At 44.6% G+C, this 27,435-nt stretch overlaps 1 protein-coding gene across 3 annotated transcripts in view; it reads left to right on the forward strand.

Moving 5' to 3' along the window:
* The window catches only part of RNF19A (ring finger protein 19A, RBR E3 ubiquitin protein ligase), a 498,540-nt gene that overhangs the window by 91,100 nt on the left and 380,005 nt on the right, over positions 1-27,435 (forward strand). Inside the window, exon 3 of one of the 3 annotated variants that reach the window (XM_085605172.1) lies at positions 23,065-23,185. The exons of the other annotated variants lie outside the window; for them this stretch is intronic. The gene's annotated coding sequence lies outside the window, so the exon portion shown is untranslated. The remainder of the gene's footprint in view (positions 1-23,064; positions 23,186-27,435) is intronic. 3 annotated transcript variants of the gene reach the window in all.

Below are 27,435 nucleotides of genomic sequence, written 5' to 3' on the forward strand. Positions count from 1 at the left end.
GAACTCTCACTATCAGTTCAAGGTTCTTCCATTTGGCCTGAAGTCAGCTCCTCGAGTATTCACAAAATGCGTGGCAGTAGTAGCGGCTGCTCTGAGGCGGGCAGGAGTCTTCGTCTACCCCTACCTAGACGACTGGCTAATAAAGGGTCCATCGCCTCAGAGTGTTCGATCGCAGCTGTCGCTCTGCCTGAACTTATGTCGCAAGTTGGGTCTCAGAGTGAATGTCAAAGTCCAATTTTTCACCAACACAGAGGATCCACTACCTGGGTGCAACTATAGACTCCGTAGTAGGAAAAGTGTTTCCTTCAGAGGAAAGACAGTCATCCATTATCCTCAAAGGCAGGCAGATTCTATCCAACAATCTGTCGTCGGCAAGACAAATCTCATCTCTGCTAGGGGCCATGGCATCCTGCATTTTCCTAGTGCCCAATGCCAGGCTAAGGATGCGTCCTCTACAGCAAGATCTCGAGGACAAATGGAATCAAAGGAATTCCCTGTGGGAAGAAAAAGTTTGCCTTTCCTCAGCGGCCAGGCAGTCAGTCAAGTGGTGGCTGAAGCCACTGGATCTACAAGTGGGGATCCCCTTCCATCAAGAACCCCCAACTCAGACCTTAATCACCGACGCATCCCTTCAAGGCTGGGGTGCGCATTTCGGGTCTCTGCAAACTCAGGGACGGTGGTCCAGCAGCGAGCAGTTGTACCACATCAACATGCTGGAGCTCAGGGCAGTCCACCTAGCCCTCAAAGCGTTCCTGCCTGCGATCACGACGAGTACCATTCTAGTACAGACGGACAATACCACCACAATGTACTACCTGAACAAGCAGGGGGGTACTCGATCCAGGACACTCTCGCTGGAAGCTCAGTCCCTGTGGCACTGGATCCTAGCAAGGAACATCTCATTGAAAGCGGTGCACCTACCAGGAGAACTCAACGTGCAAGCGGATTTGCTCAGTCGTCATTTTCAAGAACCAGAGGACTGGGTAATAAACGACGAGGTGTTAGAAGACATCTTCGGGGAATGGGGGCGTCCGCAAGTGGACCTCTTCGCGGACGAGCACAACACAAAATGCCGAGGCTTCGCCTCAAGATTCCATCGACCAGGATCCCTAGGGAATGCCCTTTTGATAAATTGGTCAATGACATTTGTGTACGCTTTTCCGCCTCTCCCACTAATCCCCAAGGTGGTGACCAAGCTGCAGAATTCATCTGCCAAGATGATCCTCATAGCACCGGACTGGCCGAGGCAGTGGTGTTACACAGATCTCCTGCACATGTCGATCCGCCCCCACAAACGGCTGCCGTGCAGACCGGACTTGTTATCCAAGATGCAGGGGAAGATTTACCATCCCAGCCTTCCCTCGCTGAGCTTAACAGCATGGCTCCTGAAGTCCTCCAGTATGGACATCTGAACCTCCCTCAAGAGTGTATGTCCATACTTAAGGAAGCCAGGAGGCCTTCGACAAGACATTCCTACTTTTGTAAGTGGAAAAGATTTTACATTTGGTGTGCTCAGCATCATTATGATCCAACAAAATGCCAGGAGGATGTAATTTTGCCCTATCTTCTTCATTTAGCAAGGGCAGGGTTGAAATTTTCATCCATAAAGGTTCACCTAGCAGCCATAACAGCATACAGGCGTTCTCCATCGCAGCAGTCATTTTTTAAGTTACAGGTGGTGAAGGATTTCTTGCAAGGTCTCAAGAAAGTCTATCCCCCTGTTAGACCTCCCTCTCCCTCTTGGGAGCTAAACTTGGTTCTTTCAAGGCTCATGGGTTCTCCCTTTGAGCCTATTCATAAGGCTAGCCTACAGCACCTCACATGGAAGACAGCCTTTTTAATAGCCATCACTTCAGCACGGAGGGTCAGTGAGATACAGGCCCTCTGTTCTAAAGAACCCTACACTACGTTTCATCTCAATAGGGTAGTGATGAGGACTCATCCTTCATTCCTGCCTAAGGTGGTATCGGACTTTCATGTAAATCAAGCCATCTCCTTGCCAACCTTTTTTCCCAACCCCTCCTCTCCTGCAGAGAGGGCGTTGCATTTTTTAGATGTCAAAAGGGTCCTAAAATTCTATCTAGATAGGACTAAGAATGTTAGGAAATCTGATCAACTGTTTGTGAACTACGGGGTTGTCCGTATGGGCTTTGCTGCTTCCAAACGTTCCATTGCTAGGTGGATTGTTTCAAGTATTACATTGGCCTACCAACTGGCTCAGAAACCATTGGGGGCGCGCCCTAGAGCACACTCTACAAGAGGAAAAGCAGCTACCGCTGCTTTTCTCAATAATGTCCCATTCTCCGAGATCTGCAAGGCAGCTACTTGGAGATCTGTCCACACCTTTACGAGACACTATTGTCTGGATTCGGACACCAGAGCAGACACTCAAGTAGGACAAGCCTCCTTGAGGAATCTGTTCCATACATAATCAGTTTCATGATCTTCTTATTCCATGTGTGGTACAATCTTTTTTTCATTTGCCTGCAGGTGGAAGGTGAGCTTGCTACTCTATTCAGTGCTTATGACTATTGATGAGGATCCCCTGGAAGAGAAGGGTAAGTTACTTACCTGTAATCCTAGTTCTCTTCCAGGGGTATCCTCATCAAAGTCATAAGCAACCCACCCACCTCCCCAGGCAAATGAGAAGAAGGGTATTATTCATTATGGAAAGGATATATCTTTGTGTTTAGGACTACGGTCCCGCAAAGAACAACTGACCTAACTGTCACCCCTGAGGCATGATGGGATATGGAAGCCAGGGCTGCCTTAAAGGCACGGTGCCAGTTTTTACCTATACAGGGCTTTTCAGTCTTTATGGTATTGTATTGCAATGCAGCCTGCAGGCTAGCAATGTGTTGTAGATCTGTGTTTCCCACAGTTTTCTCTTTTTTGCTTTCTCATGAGTGTTTACCTCCTTAAAAAAAAAAAAAAAGAGATTTAGGTGTTTTATTATACCTATATGTATTATTGGATGTGTATTTATACATTGCCTAGCCTTCTTTTTTAGGGGCTGCATTTGCGTGGAAAAAATAATATATGTTTATACATATACAGAGCTGTATATATGTATGTTTTTTACATATATGATTTTATTATTTCCGGGGTCCCCGCACATGGGCGGGAATATTCAGTGCTTATGACTTTGATGAGGCTACCCCTGGAAGAGAACTAGGATTACAGGTAAGTAACTTACCCTTTCGACCGAAGGCCTTGTTGGTTTCTTCAGTGCCAGGCATCGTGCGGTCCTCCCCTTCCTACTTTGCGTATTGATTGGTGCTGCTCTGAATGATCCAACCATTCATCCGAGATTTGTGTGGATGATAATACCCATCTGGATGTGCTTCCTGGGTCCCACGATTCAGGGTGTTCTGTTGTCTCCAGTGCCAACTTTGAGGCACGACCTGTTAAAGTGTCACATTCTCGTCTGCTGTTGGGGATGCGGGTGGCTTTGCTCATTCCCCTGGCACTGAATGGGTTCGTGGTTTGATCTGAGTGTGAGTTAAACTTAAATCGAGTTAAACTTAAATTGGTCTTGAGACTTCTCTTTGAAGGACACCCTAACCTTCTTTTCTGCCTTCAGTTGGTGATGGAATTATCAGGCCTGGGCGTAGTTCGCTGAGTTTTGCTACATCAATCAATCAATCAAAGACATTTCTAGAGCGCACTACATACCCGTAGGGTCTCAAGGCGCTGGGGGTAGGGGGGGGGGGTGCCGCTACTGCTCGAACAGCCAGGTCTTCAGCTTCTTCCTGAAGGAGAGGTGGTCTTGGGTCAGGCGCAGGTCGGTCGGGAGGGAGTTCCAGGTCTTGGCGGCCAGGTAGGAGAAGGACCTTCCTCCTGTAGTCGCTCTTCGGATGCGGGGGACCGCGGCGAGGGCGTGGTTGGCTAAACGGAGGTGGCGTTTGGGAGCGTAGAAGTTGATTCGGCTGTTGAGGTAGCTCGGGCCTTGGTCGTGTAGGGCTTTGTGTGCGTGGGTGAGGAGGCGGAAGGTGATTCTTTTGTTGACGGGGAGCCAGTGTAGGTCTCTCAGATGTCCGGAGATGTGGCTGGTTCGTGGGATGTCGAGGATGAGTCTGGCTGAGGCGTTCTGGATCCGCTGGAGTCTCGTCTGGAGCTTGGCGGTGGTACCGGCGTAGAGGGCGTTGCCGTAGTCCAGTCGGCTAGTGACGAGGGCCTGGGTGACGGTCTTCCTGGTCTCGGTGGGGATCCACCAGAAGATCTTCCGTAGCATGCGTAGGATGTTGAAGCACGCCGAGGAGACGTTGTTGACTTGTCTGGTCATGGAGAGGGAGGAGTCCAGGATGAAGCCCAGGTTGCGTGCATGGTCTGTCGGTTTGGGTGCGGTGCCCAGGGCGGGAGGCCACCAGGAGTCGTCCCAGGCGGAGGGTGAAGAGCCCAGGATGAGGACCTCCGTCTTGTCTGAGTTCAGTTTCAGGCGGCTGGTCGTCATCCACTCGGCTACCTCTTTCATCCCTTCGTGCAGGTTGGCTCTTGCGGCGGCGGGGTACGCCGCAAGAGCCAACATGGAACCCCGCGAAGTGGCAAAAAAACTCTGCGGAGTTCCGCAAGTGGCGAAGTGCAGTGCGAACTACCGTTCGCGCTGATCTTCCTGCCGCTTGGGTAGAAATTCTACCCGAGCGGCAGCTTGCGCTTGCAAACTTACCATGCGCGAGCAGGAAAAAAACTCTGCTGCACTACCTGAAGCGGAGTTTTTTGCACTCCGTAAGCTGCGCGGATTGCAGAAAACTCAACGAACGGAGCGGAGTTCACCACCCAGGCCTAGGAATTATCCCTCTCATGGTGAAACTGGAGACAGAATTGTTTTTTTTTGTAAATCTTTTTATTAGTGTCCAACAATATCGACAGTACACACCGTTGAAAAATGCAGCTATATTGGCTTCGAATCTTGTGGTAATCATGGGTACAACCATGCATATTACAGAGCATTACAGTAGGATTCAACGTGTAAGTTAGTCATCAGTGTCGGGGTCCATGGAGACAGAATTGTTGATGGATATCCTACAGCCTTATTTTTGTTAATCGGAGCAGTGGTTGCCCTACTTTTAGGTGCTCAACCATTTGAGGTTGGTCTGCCTCACCTCTGGTTGTTGATGCTTGAATCGCACTCTAGTGTTGTCTGAGGAGTGGATACACCTTTTTGTCTTCTCCACCCATAATAGAGGACTTGCTGTGGTCTCCCTCGTTGGTACTATGGTCCAGCAACACTTCCCTTCCTTTTTCCTCCTCTCATGTCCCTGAGGAGTGACATTGTGTTGGGGGGGAAAAGTCACTTTAGTTATTTTTCTTTTTTTTTTTTTACAAGGGGCAGCACCTTCTATTCGTGCAGTGCCATGTGATTGTTGGCCAGTTACTTCACTGCGTTTTGGAGATGGGAGAGCTGGTGGTTATGCACCTTCCAGTTCAAGGAAGCGGTTTCTTTGCAGCTGTGGTGCCTGATGAACCTAGACCCGCAAGATAGGTTCTCCAATCTGGCCTTGATTCAGCTCACGTTTTCCAGGTGCATGGGTTCATCTGTGTCACTTGTCACCTTGCCAGTTTGTGCCCCCAAGAACCTCTGAAGAGATTCAGGCTCCCTATTGAATTTTCCCTATTACTGTTCTCAGTCACTTCCGTGTAGAGACCTCTTCTTCCCTGGAGTTGTTTAATTCAGTAGATGCCTCCAGCTGTTATGGAGGAGTAATTTGTCCGGCGTGTCAGTTTGGAGAGGCAGAGTTTTCTGGTTCCTCAAGGGCCAATCCTTGTATTAGATACCAGTGTGTGGGGAAGGTGTGCTAATTCAGGTCTTCCTCCTCCCATATTACCAATTCTACTTATGTGATGCAAAATGTTTTTTGTTTATCTATTTCTCTGGCCAGCTGAATTGTCTGTCTTGTTGGCCTTGTTCCTACTGTTCGTTCAAGAATGTGCTCATCTGTTCTATATGTGTGCTTTCCTCCACGCTGGTGAAGGACCCCACTGTTCTGGATCCTGTTTGGTTGTTAATCAAAGGTTTGTTTGAATGTTGCACCATGTTCCTATGAGTGTTTTTCTTCGCTCCTACAAGTTACATTAGGTTTTCTCTTCCATGTGCATCCTTGTTGTACCATTGCCTTTTCTGGCAAGGTCTACTCAGTGTGGTGTGGCCTCCTTGTTGGATTCGTTGGTACCCTATACCCCACTGCCTTTTTTTGCAGTTGGGCATTGTATTTGAATGGGATCACCTGAAGGAAGGTCCCAGTTGACTGAACTCCTTTCCATCTCACACAGTTGACAATGTGTTTTCTAGTTTCTGTCTTTTTCCTCTGGGTTCTTGTTCTATGTTGGGCTGTAAGCTTGGTGGGAGCAGTTGCACTGTCATTCTGAAAGTGCTCTTTTCTGTCTGAAAGGGCCTGTTTTCAGTTTGTGTCGTATTTGGCAGCTGGAGTATCCTTGCTCCCTCATTGCTTGAGGAACTTGACTTGCTGGGGCTATCTACATGTTGCGATGGTTCTTTGTTTGGTGGACATGCGTTGTTGGCTTGTGAACACCTGTTGGGGTGCCGGGGGGAGGAGGGGTACATCTTAGAAAGTTTAGGATCCGTCATGGTGTAGTTTGTGTGTGTTACCAACAGTAGATGTTTTGTTAACATAGTGACCATCGTACTGTAGACGTGCGATTTCTCTCTGTGGGTGTTTTTGCACAGTGTGGTGTCATTATGTTCATGGACTGTGTTGATGGATGAGTTATCCTTTCTGTTTGCTTCCTGCTATTGTTGTTAGCTTTTTCGTTCCAGGGCTCAAGCTATTGCAATCCATTGTTTCTGGTTTTCTCTTGCACTGGTGTTCAGTAGTATAGCTATGGCCCATTGGCTATGCATTTCTTTCTTGTTTGAGCGAGTTGTGGGTGCTTGGCATTTGCACTACTTGAGGTGTGGGTGCTTGGCACTTGCACTGCTTGAGGTGTGGGTGCTTGGCATTTGCACTGCTTGACCCTTCCACTCCCCCTCCGCCCCCCACCTCATGACGGATTGACCTTTGATAGTATGGCCTTCTTTTGATTGTCTCTTTGTCGGAGGAGAGTACTGTGTACTAATGCAGCTAGTTTTCTTGCTTTGCAGTCCCTCGGCCTTATATTGCTTTAGCAAAATCTGACCACTGTGGACTCTGTCTCCAACTGTATTGTGCTTCTGTCTGGAGGTGATGTGGTACCCTTCCTTCAGGGCCCTTCTAGGATTTCAGTTATTGCCATCATTGTATTGTCATAAAGTCTTTATTCGGTTTAAGTGCAAACCATAAAAGCATACTACAATAAATACATATTAAAAAGACAAAATTCATTTTTGGTAGGTTACCAAACTTAAGAAGAAACACATTGACACAGATAAGTTTAACAAGGTAACATGTCCAATTAAAAACATCAAAAGGGTACAGTTCATTTCTTCAAGGGGCGAATTACCACAGTTAAAATATTCGCAATATTAAAAGTTTCCCAAACATTGTTTAACAGCTGAAGATACAAGAAAGCAGGTCTCACTTGAACAAAGCCTTTATCTCTTAATATAGGGATTAAAAAACGTTTCCTAATGTCAATAAAGTGCTCACAAAAGAAAAAAAGGTGTATCATATCCTGGGGGGAAAAATTATCACAAGAACAAGGGCCAAAGTCCAACGCCCTTTTCCAACCTTTCTTGGCTCCAATCAGTAGATGTAATTGATTCAATCTAAATCTGGTTAAAAGAAAACGATGATTTGCATTTGTTACATATCCAAGATAAGGTTCCATGGAGGATATTGTTTTACAGAGCTGGTGGGCCCTAACGGTGCCCTTAACCAGCTCCTTCTCTTCCCTTACCGAGGTAGATATGTACATATAAGTTTCTTTACACCAATTAATGTCACCTTTTACCAGGGTCTCAGGAAAATGAAACCATTCTGGCCTACCAAGCTTAATCGCCAGGTTCCGAATATATTTCAACCAGGGTATATGTAGCCCATGATCAAGCGACATACAGTCTCTCAAACTTGTGTGATTCAGGTGTAAATCCGGGTTAAGCCAAATGCTGATCCATTTCAGCATCGGGGCCAGAGCAATACTATCTTCTAGAAAACCAATACCAAGTTCCTGGTGAACAATATAGTTGGCAGTTGAGATCGGGACTGAGAGGAGGTTTTTTAAAAATCTATCCTCAACAGTCTGTATGCTTTTGGCATTATTAATGCCCCAAATCTCAGCTCCGTACAAAGCTATGGAGAGACACTTAGCTTTATACACCTGGATAAGGTCCTTCATTGGTCTAGCACCTAGTTTTCTGGCGAAGCCCAGAACACCCACAGTTGCTCTTGAAAACACAATCTTTTTTGCCGTACTTTGGGTTACCCCAGAGTCTCGATCATCAAATCGAACACCCAAATAAGGAAAAGAAGAAACCCTGGATAATTGATGACCCCCACATAAAAAGGTTTTAGATTTAGCGGATTTAGGGCCTGTGACCATGACATGTGATTTAACAAAGTTAACAGATAGGTCCAAAGCCTTCATAAAATCAGCAAATGAATTAAGCAGTAGCTGAAGGCCCACACCCGTTCTAGCAATTAGGGCGGCGTCGTCAGCATATAAGAGAGCAGGAACTAAACATTTCCCTGCACGGGGGATATCTTTACATGAGGCGATTAGGGTATTGTCTAAATCATTTATATACAGTGTGAAAAGGAGAGGTGCCAGGATGCACCCCTGCCTAACCCCATAAGATATGGGTATATCTTTTGTGCAATTACCCCTTTGATCGTAACGAACTGTTGCTATTAACTCTCTATGTAGATCCGCTAAAAAGTGGACGATGTCTTTGTCTACACCAAGTGCAAGGAGCATGGGCCACAGTTTTGATCTATTTACACGGTCAAAGGCCGATGACAAGTCCATGAAGGCAACCAGCAAGGTTCCTTTCTTGGCCACCGTGTATTTACCAATTAAAAGTTGTAGATTTAAACATTGGTCTGTGGTACCCATCCCTTTCCTAAATCCATACTGGACCTTAGAGAGTTTTCCTGATTCCTCTAGCCAACCGTTTAGTTGGGCGAGGACCACCCTCCCCAGAACTTTCACTGAGGAATCTATAAGGGAGATTGGACGGTAGCAGCTCGGGTCGCCTCTATCCCCCTTTTTAAAAATAGGAATGATGACAGATTTCGCCCACGTCGCTGGAAGGCCCAGTTGACAAGCATTTGTAAAAACATTAAATAGGATTTTGGACCAGAGTTTTATATCTGATTTAAAAAGGTCAGCCGGGACTCCATCAGGTCCCGGCGCCTTATTACTTGTCATTTGCAAGATTGCATTTGTGACCTCTAGTTCTGTGAAAGACAAAGTATAACTCTCAGAGTTAAATGAGGACCCCACCCTCGAGCCATCTCCAACATACACCTGTTTAAAATGGGTATACCATTTGTCCTCTTGGATACCGCATTCAAGCTCATTATTACTTTTTCTGTTAAAAAAAGGCTTGTTTACGATAGACCAAAATTTAGCACTATTTTTAATGACATCAATGGACAGGAGTTCATTCCATGCCTCATCCCTAATTTCATTTTTACGTTTTTTCTGGGCCATTTTATAGGCCTTCCTACAAATGGCAATTTCTGCTCTATCTAGTGGGACCGCTTTCAGAGCTGCCATTAGCTTCCGTTGGGCGGATGAGCAGCTGTGATCGAACCATTTCTCCCCGGTTATGGGTTTATCCTTACATACTTTTTTAAGATCACTATTTACCTGGCAGCAAATCTTATCATAAGCTGTCAGAACTGCTTCACTACAGATCCCGTCTTGTGAACACAAAAGTATTTCATCCCCAACCGTTCCCCACAAGTTTTCAGTAAAATCCTCTGGGACCAGCTGACACCATTTCAGGCGGCGTGTTTGGTCAGTTGGCCTTATGTCCAGTGTTCTGACAGTAGGATTATCAGATTCTCTTTTTTTGAGATCATTAGTGAGAATTAACTGGACAGGGTTGTGATCACTATAGACAGACCATTTTACCTTATATTGACTTACATTATCGGCTAAGTTGGATGTGACAAAAATGTAGTCAATAGTGGAACCTAAGCCACTTCCTTTGTAGGACGGGATGTCATTAGTGTGATTGACGGGATAGACCATAGAATTCCCAACAAGAAGCTCATCTAGAAATATCCCCTGTGGTGTGTGTTCGAAATGTAGGTTTCCTTGATTGGGTGGACCTAAACTGTCCCAAATAAAACAGTTATTAAAACAACAATGAACATTAAAATCACCAAGCACAATAACCGAATAAGGATTTTTGCAAGATTCATTATACATTTGCAAAAAATCAAATAGACTGAGTAAGTGTTCATTTGGCGTGCTCTTAATAAATGAATTATAAAAATTTACAATGAGCCAAATCCCATTTGAGTTGGATTGGATTTCTACTGCTAAACAATAAGGCGAGCCTGTCTCCCCCTTACTGCATTTACCTTCAATGGTCAATGCGATAAGGGTTAGAAGACCGCCTTTTGCCCTCCCCCTACAAGAGGCCACCGCTGGTGACCAAAAAGCAGAAAACCCATCCAGCAAAAAGGTATTTTCAGTGTCCCAAGTTTCTTGTAGACCAATAATTTTGTGGCCTATTAAACTGTCCCTCCATATAGGGTCATGAGCTTTGTTGTTTAGGCCAGCTATATTCCAACTAAGGACACTTGTACCTGAGGGCATTCGAGGGGCAACAACAGTATCATCCACTCTTTCATCAATGACATTCCCCATCGCAAGCATGACGTTTTGGGTGCCCTCTATACTTGTAACTGGCACAGAACCACTGGAAACCATGTCCTCTTCCTCTATAGAGGATGAACTTTTCCTAATAAATCTAGAAATAACCCCAACAGGGTGCAGTCAATCGTTAGAATCTAAGTTACTCAAAGCCTGAAAACGATTTGAAATAACAAGACCTTGAGGAAACTGACCTTCAAGATGACGTACTCTGCCCTCCAATGGGACACTACGGGGTAAATTTATCTGTTGTTTGTAGAAATAACCCAGTGAATGAAGGGTAATACCCTCATCAGTGTGGGGGAGCAAAGTAGCTTTTGATAAAATATTATGCACTATGAAGGGATTTCTAAAGTTTATTACAACACAGTCCCCCTTTATAGTCTTGCGCGAGCGCCCAACCCAGGAAACTCTTCTTGTTGTTAAAATTTGGTGAGCTAAATGTGCTGGAAAACCATAGTGCTTATTTAGCCACGAGACTGATTTATTTTTAAGGGATTCATGGGTTTCTGGGGTAGTTTTCTGGGCAACATCCTTCAAGGGGGGTACATTTGTTAACACCACAACAAATGGGGCACAGTCAGGGGGAAGATCTGGTTTTGCTCCTCCTAAATGTGTGCTTGCCGTTACATTATTACTACTTGAGCAACTTTCGGGAGGTAAAATGTTGTTCACATTTGTCGTGGGTTCAACAACCAGTGGATCTGCACTGTTTAAGGTATCCTTTGGGGACCTAGGGGTGTCAGCTGATACAGGTAGACCCTCGGCTACTCTAGTCATATTCCCAGAGGAATTATTCTTACGTGCCAAAAGATTACGTAGGCCTTCAATCTCAGCAGATAGTTCATCAATCTTGGTAACTAAGGGTTCGACAATTTTCAGGATTTTGGACTCTAGGAGACCTACCAAGGAATCAAATTGATGAAAGTCTAGCTTGGCCATAGGATTATTAGGGATGGCTAATTCCTTGGTAACCTGATTTGATGAAGCAGGACCCGTCTTTTTATGAGTACTTCGTACGCAACCCTGTTTCAAATGAGTGCGTTTACGGGATCTTAGCACTCTCTGAGTTGACAGGTCCGGCGAGTCTTCTACGGTCTCATTAACATCGGTTAATAAATCCCTATTAACTTTGGGAGATTCTAGTTCACTAGGAAGTTGATCGCCCGGGGTTAACAAATCATTATTCTCAATTAAACAGTTCATAGCATGTGATGGGGGAGAGAGTGAGGTGACTGTGCTATTTGACAAAGGGCTAGTAGTCGTTGAGTTTGAACCCTGTCCTAAAGATTTACGCCTATCGCTGTTGATTTTGGTGACTACTTTGAGTAAGTAGTTATCTAATGTTGATGTAGTCGAGGATTTACTGCTAGCAATAGCTTTAGCCATATTTGGCAAACCCCTGGGAAAACCTAAAACTTATATTAAACTATGGCACAATATGGCAACACCAACACAAATGATGAAACCTAATAGCCGAATATGAACAAGTTAAGAACAATACAACACGTTCAATATACCATGAAAAGGGCAGAACGCCCCCACCGTGTAATTACTTATGTAGTCTTATAACGTCTTACACGTTAGTGTGGTGGCCCGTCCCGGCCTCAATCGGTCCTCTGAGTGCCACAGAGGGCCCGCCCTTTGCCCGGGCTTAGCCCGGCGCCGCCCGCGCGCGTCCCGCGACGCGGAGGGAGCCTCGCAGTTTTAAGCGCCTCCGGGCGCGCAGGAAGCGGAATCGGGAAGTGGCGCTTGGAACTCTGGGGGCTGTAGTCCCCCCACACGGCGGCCAGCAAAAGAAATGGCGGCGGGGGAGACCACAGCGCTTCCACTCCCCAGGTATGCAGAGGTGCGCAGCAGAGCGTCCGTCGGGTAGGTGTATTCCTCCGAAATGCCCCCCGCTCCACCGAGGGAGCCTCGCAGTTTTAAGCGCCTCCGGGCGCGCAGGAAGCGGAATCGGGAAGTGGCGCTTGGAACTCTGGGGGCTGTAGTCCCCCCACACGGCGGCCAGCAAAAGAAATGGCGGCGGGGGAGACCACAGCGCTTCCACTCCCCAGGTATGCAGAGGTGCGCAGCAGAGCGTCCGTCGGGTAGGTGTATTCCTCCGAAATGCATTGTATTGCAGCATTTGTGTAGTCCACAAAGCCCTCCGAATTTCCTAGGTGATTGGAATTCTGTTGGAGGAAGTATGTCCTATGGGGAAGATTTTGACTGAGGTGTGACGTTCAAAGACATGCATCGAGCATGATACAGTGTGCACGGCTGTTCATGAGCTCACAATGTTGGTGATTGTGTGAATAGATGAATTTGTGCATAAATTCTTACCAATTTTGAAAAGAGAGTTTGCATTATTTTCTGGAGCGATGAGGAATCAGAGAGCAACTTCTTTTTTTTTTTTATCATGGGGCAACATGCTTTACCAGTTTAAAAAGCTCCCTTTGGTATTCGGTCTACTGTATATGTGTTTTCCCAGTGCTTAGTTGAGGGGGCAGCTTTCCTATGGGATTCTGACCTTGATGCGGAATCTTCTATAGTTATTTGGTAAGTGCTAATTTCTACCTGATATTGCTTCAGTCTCTTATCAACACCTTTTCCATCTTCAGACACCAGGGAAAATTCTTTTATACTACTAAGAAAAGGGCAGATTTTTTCCTCTTGCTTATTATCCTACTTGCCAATGTGGTCTTCCACAATGACACTTCTTAAATCTAATCCATCTTGAAGTTGTCCAAGAGCCTAGGAGCAGTATGCTTCTATGGTTGCTGAAAACACAAACAAATCCAACTCGGGATGAACTCGCCAAGAGGTAAGTCACTCTTATCCAGTAAGCGGTGCATCATTATAAGGCAGGGGTCTTCAAACTGTGGGGCGCGACCCCCAGGGGGGGCGTGGAGCGATGCAAAGGGGGTCGCGCCTTCCCAGTCACACCTCTGCCCAGGCCCAAGGGCTTCAGCCCCCCTCTTCCCCCGTCCTGTGTCTCAGCCCGGGCTGCTGCAGTGCAACTCGAGCTGCTGGGGGCTCGGCTGGGCAGTGTCCGCCCGAGTTTTTCACAGGTCTTTAACGACCATTTGCATATTTACATGCCTTTGTAAACTGTTTACAGAGGCTTAGTGTTTTTTCCTGGTTCCAGTACCCCCTGCGCCCCGACTGTGCCTATTACTTACATTTGGATTTTACATTCACCGGCGTAGTGTGAGAATGCATTTCATGTAAAGGAATATAAAGTAGGGTTGCCAAAAGAAAAAAGCCTGCCGTGTTTTGTTTAAAGAGCCTGCAAAGACCTAGTCTTGACACTAAATAGACTTATAAATAAAAAAGTAAGTATGCATTTGTTATGTGACTTTTCTGTCTTTGTTCTCTTTAATTATCAGTCATGGATCATTGAGGCCGCCCTAGAACACAATTAAAAGTGCTTTCTATTTATATGTGCTGTTTGAAGTATGCACAGATAAGTGCTGAAAATACAGCTTTAGGTGACTGCTTATTTTTGTACCGACTGGGCCATCAAAATAATCTGCTGGCAACCCTTACCATAGGACTGTAAGTTTGTTGCAGGATCAGCACATTATTTATTTCCTTCACACTCGATCCCCGATTAGTGCCGCAATAGTTTAACTTTTATCTGAAACACTATGCCACCGTCAATATCATGCTGAGTTACTTCATGTGTCTGGGAATGCACCCTGCATTCAGACAACTCATTCCTCATTCTCGCCCTTCACTTTCACGCTCACCCTGTACTCACAGCGAGCACAATGCACTCACACTGATCACCATGCACTCACACCATTCACCGCTCACCCTGCACTCACAGTGATCACTCTGCACTCACAATGCACTTGCGCTGTTCACCCTGTACCTAAGCCTGCAGTCACACAAGTACACTACTCATCCTGCACTCATGTGACACTTCACTCACCTGTCCCCCTCACTGCTCAATATGCAACTCACTCGAACAAGCCCATCAGTACTCATACATTCTTTCATCCCATTCTGAACTTGCATCCGCACCCAAATACATACGCCACCTCACTCACCCTGCAGTCACTCCTCTTACCCTACTCTCACACTGTTGCATCGCTCACCGTGCACTCACATGGGCACTCTGGTCACCCACACAGTGCAGAGGGCTAATGTGCCTGCTACAAAGAATATGTAACATGCAGATCACAGAAATGAGTGTGAGTAAACTATGATTAGCGCTATAAAAAAATGAAATGTTTGTCAAAAAGGTGCTATAGAGAGATGAGGTGCATTGTTGGTGAGTGACAGTGAAGGAATTCATGGAGGAGGAAACGGGGGTGGGGCACCAAAAAAGACTGTTGCAACGTGTGCGACCAGTGTTAGGACCAGCCCTGGCTGGGAGTGTTAGCCCCCCCCTCCGAAGTTTTGGTCTAGTGACTCCCCTGCTTCTGCCTATTATTATTATTTACATTTGTAGTGCGTTACTGTTACCAAAAGATGTCCTGGGGCTAATAACCACCTGCTGCCTGAAGGCAAGTGAGAAAAGCTCAGAAGGAGAACCAGCCAAATGGGGTAACCTACAGAGCATAGAGAGAGGTTTTTTATATCTTCCTAAAGGATAACAGATTCTTGGTGGAGCAAAGCAAAGGAGGGTGCAAGTTCCATAACTGCGCGGCCTGCACCAAAACAGTGAGACAGACAACTCATGCCTTCTTGAATTAGGGAACAATAAGCAGAGTGGCACAGGCCGAGAGGAGCATACGGGTCGGACCCGTATGCTTGGTGAGGAGAGATGAGAGAGGACAGGAAGGGAGTGAGAGAATTTGATTGAAGAGGTCAGGGATGAGGAGAAATGTGAATTGCTGAAGAGAAGTGTGGACACGCAAGAAGTGAGTGTGAGCCAAAGGTGATGGCTTCTGTTAGAACAAAGGGGAGATGTGAAAGAGGAATGGAGGGACTGGAGAGGTGTAAGATACAAATAGACAAAAATGTGAATGGAGAGACGAGGTGAATGAGAAGTGCTGAGGGGCACGGGAAGTGACAGGGCCAGAGAGGCCATGAGATAAATTCGAGAGACTGTTAGAGATGAGGGCAGTGAAAGGACAGACTGGCAAGGGGCGATTAAAGGTGAAGTGAGAGGTTGAATGGGGAGAGATCAGAAGTTGTAGAAAGGGGTGAAAGAAAATGGCCTGCAAAGTGAGAAGGATCCAGGATTAGGAGAGGAGAGCGGGATGGAAGGTGAGAGGAAAGCTGCATGGGTAAACTGCCTAACTCTGCACAAAACCACCAGGGTTTTAGGGGGCTCCTGCTTCTCCCGGTCAGGGCCAGGTGAGCTTCTAATATGGCAGCACGTATTCCTGCGGAGTGGAAGCCCCTTCACAAAGGTTGACTAGAAATCTTTCTGATGTTAATTGCTGTATTTTGGTTATAAACGGGTACTGATGGGGTGACATTTTTCCTCAGTGTTACTGTGTGTAAAAAATGTCAAAATGATGAAGCAATGCTATCCCAAAATACGTGGCATCACATAACCTCATTTACATTTTCTTCCCACACAATTTAGCCAAGCCTGTCACGTAATTTGTTCCTCACCTGCCTCATAATTCCAGTAGCCCTGCCTACAGGTTTAGAAATTTTTGTCAGGAGGGGGTCCTTATGCCTCAAAATGTTGACAGGGGGGTCTCAGCATCCAAAAGTTTGAAGACCTCTGTTATAAGGTCAAACGTATCAAAATGTTCGACATTGCTGTGCATCATTATGTTTGATGAATTCTTTTGGCAACACATCAACAGGGAGGTTAATCTACAGAAATCTGGGGTGCCTTAATTTTTTGCCCTGTCCCACAGTTGGAAATGCTGAAGTGCCCAGATCATGGACGCTAGGGGGCGAAAGGTGTGGGAGATTGACTTGAGAAAGGGTCAAGCACAAAACACAAATCTGAAGGAACTGTAATATTTTGTTTGTTGAGAAACAAGGATGTTTTTTAAAATCGTTTTATCAGAGCTCCCTCAAACATTTTTGGATTGTTAGTCAAGTTACCTTGTTTCTTAGCCTTATTTGTATAATGCCTTTTCAATCCTGTGTAATTTTCAATTTGTGATTAAAGTGGAAGAATTTTCCTAGTGAGGAACAGTTAAAACTGCACTGGTTGTTTCACTAGAGGGAAGTAGTAATGGAGCATTTCTTAGAGATTCCTAGTTTAATTTTACAGCGTGATCCATAAAAGCTTAGACATGTTATTACTGCTCCTGGTTAACTTTAGGGGTATATGAAGTTGCAAAGTTTATTCATGTGAGTGTATAATATAGCCCAGACTATCTGAGTGCGTTCTATGTGAACAGACGGACTATTCTATGTGAAGTATACTCGGAAACGACAAAGATAGTCCTGTGGTGCACTATTAAACATTTAGAATATACACAGTGCGTTGTCAACTACAAAGTGAATAGTGTCAATTCCTGAATGCACTTTTAGTTAACCAGGGTATACACAACATCTGGAGTCCACCTCTAATGGTACAAAACCCTTGGCGGCACTTAAAAGTAACCTGGATATGTAAGGTAGGACTTTGCGCTGTATAGTTAGCTTCATAAATGCGGCAAGAAGTGCAAGATAAATCAAAGTTGGCACACTAAGCAGAAACTGCACAACTTTCTGAGGGCCCAGATTTCACCTCATCCTGTGAAGTATGCCAAAGTCTGCGTTCATGCCATTAGTCCCTCTCTCGCTCCTGAAGCTTTCCAAGGCAGCTAGTCTTCATTTATAGAAATCCTAGGTGGGTCAAACGTTAGCCTCACTCTAACTTTGCCTGTGCAATGGCAAGCAAGGAATCAATTGGAAGGTTAGTTCCCTGACTGAAAAGGAATTACTCCTTCCTATATTACCTTCAAAGCCTCAATCAGTCTCTTTGATTTTAGGACCCGATTTCTAATTAATTTACTTGAGGATACTTGAGGATACACCCCCCTGCCCTTTTAAAGATTTCCCCCCATGCAATTCTGACTTCCATTAGTATTAGCGAATGTCATTTCATAACATTTACTGCCACAGTGCTTGTCTGAATGTGCTATTTATTACTCAAGTGTAAGAAGTTCCTGTGTTGATATCTCGGTTGCAGAAGAACGTGCTTGTCATGTCATATGTGCTGTGACAAAAGATAAGTCAAGTAAAATTATGTGGAATGGAGTAGAAAGTAAAATCTTTAATACTGGTGATAGAAGCACTATATATCTACCAGTTTCAGCCTGAAGCTTGGTCTGTAAGAGCCCTGGCACAGAAAGTTATTTTTTCTTGTGTCTCGTGTTGGCCTCTGCCTGTCACCCTGTGAGACTCTAAGTGCCTTCCCGGTTCCTGGTGGCCTAAAGAAAAGAACTCGTGGAGTTGATTCTGACTTAACGGACTAAAGTCAGAAGGTAACATTTTTGACCGCGATGAACCTGGTCAGTGTATCTGACCCGCACTCCAATGTGGTCCGTGTCATGTTGGGCCGCAGTCTTGTTCTACCGCAACCATTTACTATCATTCTCCCTTTGTGCTTCTTGGTGATATGTCTACTTACAACTTTAATAATTCTTATCTACGGTCTCCCTTATTAGATTTTTGTAATTTTGGTGCCATTTGATTATTAAAGTTTTCTCTATTTTCTAATTCATTTTGGGATTTTTGTTGGTTTTCATTTCCACTTTATTACTGTTTATGTACCGCATAAAGACTTTACTCGTTGCCTCCAAGTTAAGCATGTCTGCTCTGTGGCATAGCTACTGTGGATTGAGCTGAGGTTTATATAGTGACTTTAGTGTTTCAATCTGATTGGATTGTGATTGTCACTTCAAGTGTGTACTTGCCCCGCCCCCCTTAATTTAATATCCCAATTTCTTACAGTACTGAATGTGAGTTGATGTAACTATTAACCCCTTCGCTGCGGCGCGAATTCCGCCGCAGCGCTGGGGGGGGTTTGGGGGGGTTGACGGCGCCGCTGTGCTCATGACGGAACCACGCCGTCATGAGTCACGGGTGAGCTGTGCTCATGACGGCGTGGTTCCGTCATGACTCCACCCACTGCGCTAATCGCCCGCACAGGCGGGGAATTAGCGCCGCGTGGGAGGAGCGGCCGCCAACGGCCGCAGCATGACGGAACCACTCCGTCATGAGCACAGCGCACCCGTGGCTCATGACGGAGTGGTTCCGTCATGAGCGGGGAACGGGTTAACCAAATAAATAAGAGAGTGCGGTTTAATAACCTACGATGTTCTCTAGAAAACTTTCACTGTGCAGTTCTACTGATTTTTACTATACGACAAAAAAAAGGGGATGTACTTAATGTTCATAAAGAAGTGTCTTTGTTTAGGATTTACTTTCTCTGTGGCTCACAAGCTTCCTTAACAGAGTGAAGATAATACCACTTGTTAAAAATCATAACAAGGAATAACTTGTACGATGGCATCTTACCTTTATGGAAAGATGTTACTGGGCACTGTCTTAGTCAATGGAAGCATCTGCTATATAAATTAGACTGCAAAGATGCATCAAGCGTCAGTTGGTCAACAAATGCAAGGTGGTTTATGTGAATAGCTTTAAATTATACAAGTGATTACTGTTGTTATACTTCTAATATTGTAATGCAATTAACTTGAAACTAAAATACAAAATATACACGTTATACTTAAAAAGTCACAAGCAGTGATACATTAATCCATGAAGCAGATAAACAATACAAAAGATTATTAAAATGCCCTACCACTAACTCACATCCTTCTAGTATCCAAATAATGGAAGTCACTTGGGGGTAGCCAAGAGTGGCACCTGCTACCCATAACCTTGTTCCATCTCTGCGCAAGACTCGCAGGATGGTGGTGATGTGTTCCACTGATCTCATGCCTATCTAGTTGAGGGCAGTGAGTCTTTTTACAATCTGCCCTCGGGGAGGAGTTTTCCACTGCAGGGTCAATCCGATGCAAGCGTCTAGTTGTGCTTGTGATGCGCAGTGGTGGAGGGCTAGCACGAGGCAGAAGTGTGAAAGATGCCAAACATTGGGTTCTTCCTTGCTTTGTCTACCATTTTCTGGGAGCACTGTTCTCCTGCAAAAGTAGGCATGACTATCCTTTTCTTGTACTTTTTCAAGATGGTTGTACCTCCAGTGTTTGCTTTCGAGAGTTCCAGTCAAAGATGATGTGACCCTTTCCTGCTCAGTGTTTGTGTAAAGGACACTTTTGCCAAAGAAGGATGGATTGCTGGACATTTGTGTCTCTATTTTGCATTGCATTCATCACACATTCAGATACCTTTTTGTGCCCGAGTGTTTGCTGTTTTCTTCAGCATGACTCATTTCGATTCTCTTTTCTGAATGAGCCTTTCGGGTATTTTCTCAGCCCAAGTTCAAGGCTGTTTTGGTGCTTTGCTATTGGACCTCTGCAATTGCTATCGACTAAAGTTGAGAATTTCCAAATTTGTAAAAGATTTTTTGCCATTTCCAACTTTTCTCTCCTAACTACGCCAAATAAGGAGATATTAAATTCTAGGTGGCACTGTGACTAAGCTTTATTCAGGGCAATCAAGAGGGAAACTTCAGATCTCCACTGGGAAGAGCCCTAAGGCATGTAGGTTATGGATTGCGCTTCAGATTTTGCTCGAAGAACACCAACTTTGTCTTGCAAATTCAGGCTTAAAAGAGCTTAGCTTCCATTTTTACTGAAATCCTAGTAGTCCCTTTGGAAGCCCCATGTTTTTCAGAGAATCCTGTTGGAGAATTTTGAGATTCTTTAACAGTGCGTTCTGCCTTTCACACTGCACAGTTTATTGAGGATTGAGCAAATGTGTGTTTCCTAATCAGATGTCTTACTGGGTCTGCCTTAGTCTGGGCAACTTCTTTGGTCACGATTTTTTTTTTTTTTGCAAATCTGTTTTTATTGAGTTTGAGTTTTAGTGCAGGAATACAGTATACGGCAGCATGCTTTACATACAGTAAGACATAAACTTATACAGGCTGGCAGATCATGCCGACAGCCAAGGGGAGACAACCTGATGTCTGTTGGCGCGCCTACCTCCACCCACTTGGGAGCCAGCCACTTCACCCTTAGCAGTTCCAGTGTCTTCTCTTGAGGAGGGGCCATCACCACCACCCACCAGCCATTGAGCCGTACATGGAAACTAATCTCGCCTACACAACTGAGGCAGCAATAGAGACAAAAAGGTTTTCTTTGGTCACGATTTTGGATTCCTACCTGGATATTTAACGTACCACTTATCTCTGAGGAAGTTTCTTTGTGGCATCCATCAATGTAAAAATTAATTTTTTGTAAAGATATATTTTTTTAATTTTGTATTTTACCTATGTAACTAATTTGTTTTGCCAACTGGCAGCAGAGACTTGGGTTGAGAAGACCCGAATTACATTAGTTCGTTGAAGATTAAAAAAGGAAATCAAGGATTGGTTAGTTTCTACTCATCGTTCAACTTATTTTTTAAACTTATTGATTCAGCCCTCTTATTTGAATATAGGTATCAGAAAAGACACGAGGGAAGAAGTAATATGGACTGTGATTTTCTGGTTTACCTATAAATCAATCTTGTCATGGACCAGAAAATCATGTGCCTCCATCGTTCCAGCAAGTACCTATACAAATAGAAATAGCCAGAGGTGTCAAAATAGGATGAAAAGGAAGACTTTGAAAAGTGGCACTGTGTTTAATGTGGGGATTTTGGGCACATGAGCCACACCTGTCCTATTCTGTCATCAACCTAAACTTAATATAATACATTGGAGAAAGAGAAGGGAGCAAGGGGTGTAATGGCTTCCTTATGTTGGATTTTCTATGAATGATTCTGACAGTCATTCATCTTATCAATTGCCTTGAAATATGGAGTTGAAAGGATTAAATTGCATTGAAACATCGAGTTGGAATGATTCTAGTGCTGTTGGATAGCAGAGCATGTGGATTGTGTATCAGCCATGACTAGGTTCTTAAAAATAATATTCCTAAGAGAGCAAAGAAGATGCTGCAAGTAATCCAACCAGTTGATAGTTGATCATTGGCTCGAGGGCTAGTAAAGGATGCTTCATTACCTATACAGGACTCTTTTGGAGATCATTCAGAAGTACTTTCTTTTTATAGAATAGCATCTCCTAATGATGCTGTGATTTTGAGGATTCCTTGATTAAAGAGGCAAATTCCAAATGTCATTTGGGCTACGAGAGCAAAATCATCATAATCCCAATTATTTCATGTCCATTTTTATGCTTTTGAAGCTTACTGGCCATCTATTGAAGAGATAAAAGATTCCTCTACAATTTCAAACCTAACTGTAGCTAATCTTTCTTTTGTCCCATGCATGAACCAAGCATATGCTACAGTTTTTGCTAAGTCCAAGTTCTGATCGCTCCCTCCTCACAGGGACTATAATTGCACCATACAAATTGATCCTGATTTGGTGGTACAATTTGAGCATATGTGTTCCCTTTCTGAAAACGAGAAGGAGTCTTAAGGCCTACTTATAGGACAGTTTGAAAAATGGCTCAGTTTACTTTCCTCCACTCGGGGCTCCTTAATTTTTTATTTCAAAGAAGGACTTAGAATCTAGGCCCTTGCGCAGATGAAAGTGGGTTAAGTCAAATTGCAGTCAAACTTTGGTATCCCTTATTCTCTTAAAGACATTTTAGAATAGGTCAATGGAGCACAAATGTTCACCAAACTTGATTTATGATGTGTTCACCAAAATTACTTTTCACACCTCCTGCGGACATTTGGAATGTTGTATGCCACAGTGGACTTTGTTCCCTCACTTGGGGTGCAGTAGTGTCCGGGGGATAGTGTCACACAAGTGTAACCGATTTGGAATTTCCACACCACATATTGCAACTCCTTATCAAAACGTCATAGAGGCACAACAGTCAACTCCACCTCCATCTTGAAAGAAACTTCTAATCCCTTCCTCAGGCAACATTGAACTATAAGGAATGTCCGCATTTGGCTCCCATCCGTGCTGTGCTTCTCTTCTACCTTGTTGTCTCATGTTCCAGTCAGTCCTAGGATGTCTGAATTTCTGCCAATTGAGTTCCATTGATTTTTCAATCGTTGAGACTGATGACAAGATGCCTAACAGTCAAAGGAAGGTAATAAATAGACATACTTGTTTCTCTAGATTTAAAGAGAGCATACCTCCTGCACAGACATCCACTGTTAATTGTGCAGGATGCATAAATTAAATAGCCTGGAGTCTATAACTGTATTCTCCTTTTTGTATTTTACAGCGCAAAGGCCACTTGCCAACTTTTAGCTGCACCTGTCAATTTTTTGAGCCTGTTCAAATTAAACTGAAACACTGGTCCTCTCCTTTTAGTTGCAGCTCCCTGGCGTGCAGCAGCACTGATGTACAAATATTTTCTCGTAAACACAAGCATGATTGCTCTCCGGGGACAACGGTTACATACGGCTCAAACGCTCTTTACCTTCACATCGAGGTGAGGCAATGAGAAACATGATGTCTGTTGTTAAGTAGGAATCCATGGTTTTAAGTTGTTTTCTTTCTTTTGGACTAGTGCCCATAAAAGTTGGCAACGTCTCTGTTTACGGCTTATGCGTACTTCGACTGTCTTGCCAAAAGGGAAAAAAAACAGTTCAGTTCCAAAATTACAATACTTAATTTTGAAATACTTTAGTCTCCCTTATATTGTCAGAATGCCATTTTAGTTTTAGCAAAAAAGTGGTATTTTTCTTTAAATTGAAATGATGGGGTCTTGATTCAATTTGCTGGATCTCTGCTGAGATGTTGTGGGTATGTCGCCATCACTGGAGCCGAAGTATATGAAGCGAATCCAAATCTGTAAAGGTTTAGGCATTGAAACGAGAGAGAAAGCCCCCCTGGAGCAGTTGATTAACAGACTTGATCTGAAAATGGATGCTGCACAACCTTTGGAGTAAATCATGTCTTTGTAAAAGCTAAAGTGCGGATCTTTGAATACCATCTCTGGCAGCGTTTGACACTTACAGGGTTTTTCAAAGTGCTCCTATCATATTTCAGCATTTCATTGTTTTTTACCTCAAGATGTCGAATTTCTTTGACACTGAATATCACATTTCGCTAAGTGCTCGAAGTGAGGGCCATAAAGGAAATCTGTGCAGAAGATAAAAAGGAAGATGGCAGTTTTATTTGTGAGTTGTGTACCCTCCTTATCACCTTGGCCATTTCATAGGGCTAGGGTAAAAACACATAACTGAACAACATAAAGGGGAGAGATAGAGTCCAGCCAAATGCCGGGCTGGCCTTGAATTTGGCATTTTTTCTTCATGTACTTAGGGACATGGCCAGAATGTTCAAAGGTTTCTGTAGTGGAAGGTTTTTAGGAACCGAGCAAAGCAGTTGGCCTATATATATATACTCTTGGACCATGAATCCGTTAAAAAAAAAAAAAAAACAGCTTCTGTTGAGCCTTTTTGAAGCATTGTTTTTTGCTAAGGTGGGAGGAGGCTCATTGGAAGCTTCTGTTTCGGATAAGATTATGAAGATGGTTAGGATATGTCCCCCATTACGTTTGGTGTATGATGTAGGTAGTTTTATGTTTGAATCTCTATTCCACTTGAAGGCAGTGTAGTAGTTTTAGAGCTGTGTAAATGTAAACACATTGTTGCTGCTGGATTGTTTTAACCTATGTAGTCTGGAGGTGGTATTTATAGGAAAAATGTTGTACATCACTTTAAGTTAGGCAAGATTGAGCATCTACAGGGCTTGTCAACTCAACTCAACTCTGCTCTATGGTTAGTCCAGAAGAGTGGTAATATTTTCCTTCAGATTGACAGTTAAAAATTAACACCCTTTGTAACCATGTTGATTTGTAGGCTGACTCTTATATTCAACAACGATTTCCTAAGTTTCTTACTTTATGAGGCGAGGTTGTTGTAGCATTGCTTGCAAGCTTTCAGTCCAGTTAATTGAAAGAGGGTGATATTCAAATTCCAACAGGACATCCGCTCCAAACACACCATGTAACTTTCTCTTTTCCCATCCTTTCCTTTACTCATCATTGCACAGCCATCCTTCCAACACCCAGAGGATTGCCCTGACTGCCTGGCCCACCTTCACCACTCAAGAAGCTGCTATGACTGTGCAGTCCATACACCCCGGAGCACCATCGGACCCCTGACCTCATCACTTCACAAGAGGACTATACCCCATCAGCACAGCACTCAACCTGATCATGAACGATTTGATCAACATTGACTCCTTTCAAGATGTCTGGAAGCATGACACTGTCCCATTCCCTCCTACCCTCCACACCTCCCAACCCCCAACCCTCAGGTGACTCAATGATCCGACCGGCCCATCTCCCTTCTATCCTACCTGTCGAAAGTCATAAATGTCTAGCCACCCGCCTTAACGACAACCACCTCCTCAACCCCACTGAAACGGGATTCAGGCCAATCACAGCACAAAGACCACCATCATCACTGCCACGAATGTCATGATCATGGACAGAGGAGATATCGATGTCCTGATCCTGCTGGGCTTATCCACCACCTTTGACACTGTCTCCCACTCCATGCTCAGCCAACAACTGCACAATGCTGGCAATCAAGGACCTGCGCTGCGTTAGATCTGCTATTTCCTTACTGACTGCACTCAATTGGTCTGCCTGGCTCCTTCACCTCAATTGCCACCAGCCTTATCTGCTTTGTTACGCAAGGATCATTGCTTAGCCCCACCCCCTGTACAATGCCTACATGGTCCCACTCGCCAGCGTACTTCGCGCCCAGAGTCATCGTCCTATTCTGCTCAGACAGCATCCAGCTCATCTGCTTCATCTCCGACAAGACAACGAACAACCAGACAAACCTCTCCACCTCCATGACCAAGAGGATGAAAACCAATTGCCTCAAGCTTAGCACTCAGCACAGAAAAGGCAGAGGTAGTAGTCTTCGACAAAGACACGTTGCTTTGGGACTCCACCGGGTGGCCTACTGAGTTCGGACCTGCACCCTACCTCGCAACCCACAGAAAGAACCTTGGAATAGTAATCCACAATCTAATCACTATGGCTGGCCAAGAGAATGCAGTCTCCGCCTCTTGCTTTCACACACTCAAGATACTAAAAAGGATTTTCAATACTAAAAAGGATTTTCAAGTGGCTCCTGGCCAACACTTGCAGAACTGTCACTCAAACCATCATCCTTAGCCAGCTGGACTACAGCAACGCACTCTGTTGGAATTAACACACAACTAACCAGAAGACTCCAGACATACAAAACTAAGCAGCCAAATTCACACTCAAACGACCCCAGGCACCTACCTCACCCCACACCGCTAAGAACTCCTCTGGTTCCTAGTCCACAAAAGAGGACTCTTCAAACTCCTCATGCACACATACAAATCCTTGCACAGCACTGGTCCTACTTACCTCAACAACTGTGTACACTTCTACAAACCTACCCGGCACCTCTATTGGACTGGACTCCTACTTACACCCAACCCCTACTTATGCAGAACCAGATTCAGTTATCATCATGCCTTTTCCTACCTTGCATCGGGGAGTTTGACCATCCTTGTGCTCCTTGGTAGTTTTGTCAATAGAAGGGTATGACTTGAATTCTGGTTGACAAGAAAAACAATTCCAGCGCTGAAAGACGCAATTTTCATTATGTAGTTGACGGTCTCCAGAAATTGTAAATAAAAAGCGTATTTTGTGTTGGAAGGTCAGCAGTAACTCATACTAACAAAGGGTGACTGTCCAGGAGCTTTTTAGATGTCTGTCTTGTCAGTGTCAGACACTAGACCCCCTTGCCAGTCCTTTTCATCCGACACCCACCACCGAAGCACTTACGCATTCAATATCTTTCTCTCACGTCAACCACCCAGCAGTCAAACCCATTTCTGGATATGTAATTGTCTTGCCACACTTGTAATGGTGTGACCTGGCTTTGTTCTTTTTACGTTAACTACACTAGTATGGTAGATTGTGATAAAGCAGTTTCAGTTCTGGTTTACCAGTTTGCTAAAACACCTTCTATAAGTGACCACTTCCACAACAGTACAACTCTGTGAAAGGGATGTTCTTTCCCCACTTACAGTGGTGAGTGAAGGGGTTTCCGTTCCCTTCCTCTCCCATCACGCCCTGATGGGTTCAGCACGATCATAGTTTCTGTCCTTGAGGCATCCTCTGATGCAAATGTTTTTGTTTAATACTTACAGTTTTTTTGCAAATGGCTGGGTCTAAACTGGGGTGGCATGGTGAGCAAAAGAATGATGGATTTAACCCACATCTCTTGACTGGGGGTGAATTTTTGATTTGTTTCACATTCCGTCCATCATTTGTGTCTCTCTTGCTTTCTCACTCTAAGTGCACTGAGTATGCCCAGACGTGGGTCCAGGCTCACTGTATTACTGGATTCAAGCTAGCCTGGCTGCTGAGGGGTGATACCCTGAAACCGGTCCCAGAATGCTTGGTTGTGGTCCAGGGAGCTCCTGGCTAGGCAGTTCGGGCTGGACTGTTCCCATGAGGAGCAGGGTCAAGACTAATTTGCATATGGCTGGATCTAAACTGGTGTTGCATAGTGAGCAAAAGGATGATGGATTTAATCCAGATCTCTTGAGTGAGGGTGAATGATTTGTTCCATATTCCTTCCATCATTGTGTGTCTTTTTCCTCTTCTAAAGGTGGCCACTTCCACAACAGTTCAACTCTGTGAAAGGGATGTTCTTTCCCCACTTCCAGTGGTGA

The sequence above is a fragment of the Triturus cristatus genome, chromosome 5_1, assembly GCF_964204655.1.
Source record: "Triturus cristatus chromosome 5_1, aTriCri1.1, whole genome shotgun sequence".
Classification (NCBI taxonomy): domain Eukaryota; kingdom Metazoa; phylum Chordata; class Amphibia; order Caudata; family Salamandridae; genus Triturus; species Triturus cristatus.